This window comes from Phyllobates terribilis, unplaced genomic scaffold (genome assembly GCF_046119375.1).
Source record: "Phyllobates terribilis strain yellow unplaced genomic scaffold, ASM4611937v1 Scaffold_71__1_contigs__length_7168151, whole genome shotgun sequence".
Taxonomy (NCBI): Eukaryota; Metazoa; Chordata; class Amphibia; order Anura; family Dendrobatidae; genus Phyllobates; species Phyllobates terribilis.
The window spans coordinates 118,493-125,094 of NW_027362831.1; positions in this window are offsets into that span (position 1 = coordinate 118,493).

Consider the following 6,602-nt stretch of genomic DNA (forward strand, 5'->3'; position numbering starts at 1 on the left):
GAAAACTTCGCGGATGGCGGGAAGAAGGTAGAAGATGGCGCCGGATGGCGGGAAACTTCACCACTGGTAAGTTTGAACAGTCTTTTTCAGGCACGCAGTACCCGGTGGTTGCGGGCACGCAATCCTGCCGACTACGCCAAAAGTTGACGCGCCCCTGGGCCTGAGTCGCGCAGCGTTGCGCACGCGGGAGCCTACCCGGAGCCGGATCTGATAGGGGTAGTAGTCTCGTGGCGGTGACCCGGTCCGTGCCCAGGGAGTCAGACTAAGTGGCGGTGTATTAGCAGTAGATGTAGGACGACTACGCCACCCGTTGAATGCAGCTATGGAGCTGCCGCTGCAGGGCAGACCGCTGAGGCCGGTGGAAGGATGGTGCAGCGTGGATGGTATAACCCCCAACGGGAGGGGTATGGCCTCAGGGCAGCCGACGTGGATGATGGGGGTAGCAGGAACCACTCAGAGACGATGCGGTGTAGTTCAGGGTCTTTACTGGTGACAAAGATAGACCCTCCCGGAGTACTGGCTAGCGGTTGGGGCCTGGTCAGTCCTTGAGCAGATGGGATCCCCCTTGGCCAGGCGGAGTTGTAGGCCTCCCCAACTAATTGTACTCTTCTGGCTACCTTGCTAGAGGTGGGTAAAGGTAGCCCACGTCCCTGAGTGTACCGTGTGGTGCTCACCCGTATGGCCGGTGACTCGGGGCCTTCTAGTGGCTTCCGCTCCACGACGGCGGTGCTGGTCCCACGCGTGTGACCGTACCTTCGGGTTTCTTGGCCAGAGGACCTGAAATCCCCTGCCGGTCGGTTTCTGCTGCTGGGTCAGGGTTAGTCCCCACAGCCTCGGACTCCGGGTCCGGTGGTAACTCTTCAATCAGGGCGAGCTCTTCAGCTGCCAGCCCCTGATTCCTTTTAGCACGACTTCCTCAGAGCTCCTGATCTTTCTTTCCTATAGCTGCTTCTCCTCTTCTCTCTCTACTCTTCTCTTCTCTTCTCTCTAACCCTGCCTCAGCCCCAGTTTTATATAGGGGAAGTTCTTCCCCTCCCAGGACTGGGCAGGAGGTGTGGCATGCATAGGATTCCTGACCAAGAGACCTCCCACCTGCTCTCAGACATAACATTGCTATTACTGTGGAGACCAGACCCCTGGGGTGCCACATCCCTACACGTTGGAACTCTACCCTCCACATGTTGCAAAGGATTTGTGAGCAGAAGAGAGCAGTTGTAGAGTACCAGCTGCAACAAGGCCGTCGATATTCAGGTCAGACTCCACACATAAGACCTCAGGAGTGGACCTGGATGTCTGACATATGTACCATCCTGACAATCTTTGAGGAGTCCACCAAGATGGTGAGTGGCGATGACGCCATCATTAGCGTCAGCATCCCACTTGTCTGTCTTTTGCAACGCACTCTGCAGAGAATTAAAGAGGAGGCATTGCAGCCAGAGTATGATGAGATGGATCAAGAAGCCGTAGCGGGCGATTACACACAGCCCAGCCTCATCTCATCCCAATGTGCATTGGGGGACCATGAGGGAGAGGAGGAGGAGGAAGAAAAACAGGAGCTGGTATCATGTTCTTTAGACTGTAGTACCTGTACAACTGTCATATCATCGGTTTAGCGTGGGTGGCCTGAGGACGGGGAGGAGGAGGAGAGCATGGTCAGTCGTGATCTTGGTGAGCACACGGAAGTCTTGCCCGTTACCAGTCTGGCACGCATGGCTGACTTTATGTTACGCTGCCTTAACCGTGACCCTCACGTTGTCAAAATGTTGGGTGACAGTCATTACTGGTTGGTGACACTTTTAGACCCCCGCTACAAGGAGAACTTTCACTCTCTTATTCCTGAGGTGGAGAGGTCTACAAAAATGGGGCAGTACCAGAAGGCTCTTGCTGCAGAACTGTTAAAAAAAAAATTCCCATCTGAACACGCTAGCGGCAGAGGTCACAGTTGGTTGCCCAACCAAGGCGTACAGGCGAGCGAGACGCAACTCCAATCCAGCAGAGGCAGGGGAACACTGTCAACGTTCTGGGACAGTTTTCTGAGACCCACCCAATTTACAGGCCCTGAGGCTCAGGGTACTCTCACAAGGAGTGGAAAGTTTCAAAAGATGGTGAGGGGGAGTACCTTGCCGACCGTACCAGCGTCCTCCGTGATTCCTCTGTGCCTTTTAATTATTGGGTATCCAAGCTGGACACTTGGAATGAACTTTCTCTGTATGCCTTGGAGGTCCTGGCCTTCCCTGCCGCTAGCGTGTTATCGGAGCGTGTTTTTAGTGCCGCTGGGGGAATTATAACTGATAAGTGTTAGAACTCTCCTGTTAGGTTTTTTCTAGTTTGCTTGTCACATGACCTTTTTTGCCTATTTAAACCTGCTCCGCCCTTCTGGCCTTGCTGGACTTCATTGTAATTTCAACTCTTTATCTAGCCAGGTGCTTTGTTACCTTACTCCGTCAGTTTAGCTAGGTCTCTTGACCTCTATTTTCTATGTTGTTTTGTTTGTCCTTTTCTGCTACAATTTCTGTTAGGAGGTGTCCATCTTACTCCCAGTACCTAGTTCTTGTAGGGATCCCTCCCTCACATCTATAGGTCTTCGTACAGACTAGCTGAGGACTTTAGCGGGTCTGATCACAGGATCAGGTTCCTCGCTACAACGTAGCGGGTTAAGCTTAGTTCTATTGTAGGGACAGATCTCCTTTCTTTCCTTAGTGCTTGTAGCAGATCATAACAGTAAGTCCAGCCCAAAAATATCTCTTAAGGAAAGACTTCCCATTTCCATCATGGTGTCGGTTCAGGATTTGGCTCAACGCCTGCAGGGACTCTCTCTGGAGGTGGCCGAGCTCCAACAACACGTGAGTAGCTGTTCTGGAGCACATTTTGTGGAGCCAAAGGTACGTTTGCCTGATTTATATTTTGGTGATCAAGAAGATTTTTTTTCCTTTTAAAAATGCTTGTTTATTATATTTTCGTTTGAGACCCAGATCCTCTGGTGATGAATCACAGCGCATAGGGTTCATAATGTCACTTTTGCGCAAAGAACCTCAGGGATGGGCCTTTTCTCTCCAACCTAGTGATCCATGCTTTAGATCAGTGGATAGTTTTTTTTCTGCTTTGGGTCTGTTGTATGATGATCCTGATCGTGTCTCATCAGCTGAGACTGAATTGAGACGTTTGAGGCAGGGATCAGGTAATGTGGAAAAATATTGTTCTCACTTACGTCGGTGGTCTGCCCAGGTGGGGTGGAACGATTCAGCTTTGAAAAGTTTGTTTCTTGCGGGGCTAGGTGAAAGGGTTAAGGATCTGCTGATTGCTTATCCCACACCTGGAAACTTGCAGGAGGCAATGCAATTAGCTATATGGGTGGACAGGAGACTGCGTGCAAGGGTTAATGAGAGTAAAACCTCTGCCATGTCAGCTCCGAGTCTTGAGAGGGTCTGTACTGACATTGGAGAGCCGATGGAGATTGGGGTGATGGCACCCCGCTCTCAGGAAAAAGACCGCAGGTTTTCTGAAGGTTTGTGCTTTTATTGCGGAAAATCTGATCATTTCATTAAGAACTGTGTGCTTCGTATGAACAAAGAAAAAAAAAAAGGTCAGTTACGCCCATATAGCCTGTTTAAATACTAAGCGGGTATTCCTATCTGCTACTACCGTTGCTCAGGAAGAATTAATTGAATTTCGGGTATTTGTGGATTGTGGTTCTACTCTGAATGTGATTGATGGGGGGATTCTTGGAAAAACTTAAATTAAAACCCAAACCTTTGTCATCCCCTATTGCTGTGGTTTCCGTCGATGGCTCTCCCTTGAAGAGTGTTACTCACAAGGTCTGTGAATTTCCCCTCACTATTAATGGTGTTCACCAAGAGAATTTGGATTTGGTAGTATTAAATAATTTGCCTTGTCCAGTAGTTTTGGGGTTGCCCTGGTTAAAATTGTACAATCCTGTACTGGATTGGTCTACCAATGAAATTAAGTCCTGGAGCCCTAAGTGTTATGACAAGTGTTGTAACGGACGTATTGCTGCGGTGGAAAAAGGGGAATTACCTGTACCTATTTAGGATTTTTGGAGAGTTTTTTCTGAGGATGAGTCACAAATTTTGCCTCCCCATAGAGACTATGATTGTAGAATTTGTCCATGGAGCGACTCTTCCTAAAAGTCGTTTATTTAATCTTACTATTCCTGAGAGAAAGGCTTTGGAGGAATACATACAAACGAGCTTGGCCGCCGGTCACATTAGGCCTTCCAAGTCTCCTGTGGCTGTTGGATTTTTTTTTGTTAAAAAAAAAGGATGGCGGTTTACGTCCTTGTCTGGATTTTCGTGAGATTAATAAAATTACTGTACGCAATACTTACCCACTGCCATTGATTCCTGATTTGTTTAACCAGTTAGTGGGGGCCAAGTGGTTCTCTAAAATTGATGTCCGGGGGGCATACAATTTGTTGCGCATGAAGGACGGTGATGAATGGAAGACTGCTTTTAACACTCCTGTGGGTCATTTTGAGAATCTGGTTATGCCTTTCGGTCTTACCAATGCACCAGCATTTTTTCAGAATCTTATTAATGACATCCTTAGACCTTTGATCGGCAAAAATTTGGTTGTGTATTTGGATGACATTTTGATTTATTCAACAGATCTGGAGTCTCATTGGCGGAGTGTACGTGAGGTATTACAGTTATTAATTGACAATTCGCTTTTTGCTAAGCTGGAGAAATGTGAGTTCGCTGTACAGAGAATTAGTTTTTTGGGCTACATTATCTCCAGCGAGGGCTTTGAGATGGACCCGGTGAAAGTTCAAGCTGTGCAGGAATGGCCTAGGTCTATTGGTTTGAAATCGATACAGAGGTTTTTGGGTTTCGCCAATTAATACAGAAAATTCATTAAAAATTTTTCTATTATTGTCAAACCACTGACCGATCTCACCAGGAAAGGTGCTAATGCGGTTCAGTGGACTACTGAGGCCATTGAAGCTTTTGTGTTTCTAAAGGAGAGGTTCAGCTCTGCTCCCATCCTTATGCAGCCTGATGTGACTAAGCCGTTTTTGGTTGAGGTTGATGCTTCTTCGGTGGGGGTTGGTGCGGTGTTGTCTCAGAAAAACAAGGATGGAGTACATCCCTGTGCTTTTTTTTCAAAAAAATTTTCTGAGACTGAACTTAATTACGATATTGGTAATCGGGAATTGTTGGCTATTAAACTCGCATTTGAACACTGGCGTCATCTCTTGGAAGGTGCTGAATTTCCCATTCAGGTTTTCACTGATCATAAAAATCTGATCTATCTTGATGCTGCCAAGCGCTTGAATGCCCGTCAGGCTAGGGGGGCACTTTTTTTCTCGCGGTTTAATTTTTCTGTTACTTACATCCCGGGTACCAAGAATGTTAAAGCTGATGCTTTGTCTCGCAGCTCATCTCCCATGGTCGGTGCTGAGGAGGAGGAGAGCATTTTACAAGAAGGTGTTGTGATTGCTGCATTGGACTCCGTTTTGGAAGATGAGATTCTTAAAGCACAGGAGAATGCCCCATCTAACACTCCCCATGGGAGGTTGTTTGTGCCTAGGACCTTTAGGAGAGATTTGTTTGTTGAGTGTCATGAGTCTCGGTTGGCAGGTCATCCAGGAATTTCTGAGACCAAGAGACTTGTGGGTCGCAGTTTTTGGTGGCCTGGATGGCAGAAGGAAGTTATTAAGTGGGTGCGTCAATGTACTGTGTGTGCTAGATCTAAGTCTTCACATGCTCCTGCTGCGGGATTGCTTTGCCCTCTGGAGGTTCCTAGTGCACCTTGGACACATCTGGCTATGGACTTTATTACTGACCTTCCCCCCTCTGAGGGATTCACGGTCATCTGGGTGGTCGTGGACCGTTTTAGCAAGATGTGTCACTTGGTTCCCTTCATCAAACTGCCCTGCGCTAAGACACTCGCTAAGGCCTTTGTCAAGGAGATTGTGAGACTCCATGGCCTTCCTACTGACATTGTTTCTGATAGGGGACCTCAGTTCGTGGCTCGTTTTTGGCGTGCCTTTTGTGACAGGTTGGGAGTTCATTTGTCATCTTCATCTGGATATCATCCTGAGTCTAATGGCCAGACAGAAAGGAAGAACCAGGATGTTGAGCAGTTCTTGCATTGTTTTGTGGCAGACAATCAAGAGGGGTGGTCTGAGTTTCTGCCACTTGCTGAATTTGCTCTTCACAACCATACATCCTCTTCTGCTGGGTGTTCGCCTTTTTTTTGTTGTTCTAGGAGACATCCGTCTTTTGGGTCATTCTCCAAATTGGTATCAGCTGTGCCTGAGGAGGAGAGTTTTTCCGGTGATTTGGAAAGAGTTTGGACGGATGTGCGTGGTAATCTGCAGGAAGCTAACAAAAAATCTAAGAGGTACTTTGACAGGAAACGTCAAAAGGTTTTGTTTACGGCTGGTGACATGGTTTGGTTGTCCTCTAAGAATCTGCGGTTGAGGATTCCTTCTAAAAAATTGGGTCCCAAGTTTGTAGTGCCCTTTAAGGTGCTTCAGGTAATTAACCAATCTGCTGTTAGGTTGGAGATTCCCACCTCCTGGAAGATTAATCCGGTGTTCCATGTTTCTCTATTGAAAAAATCTGATGTATCTGATAGAG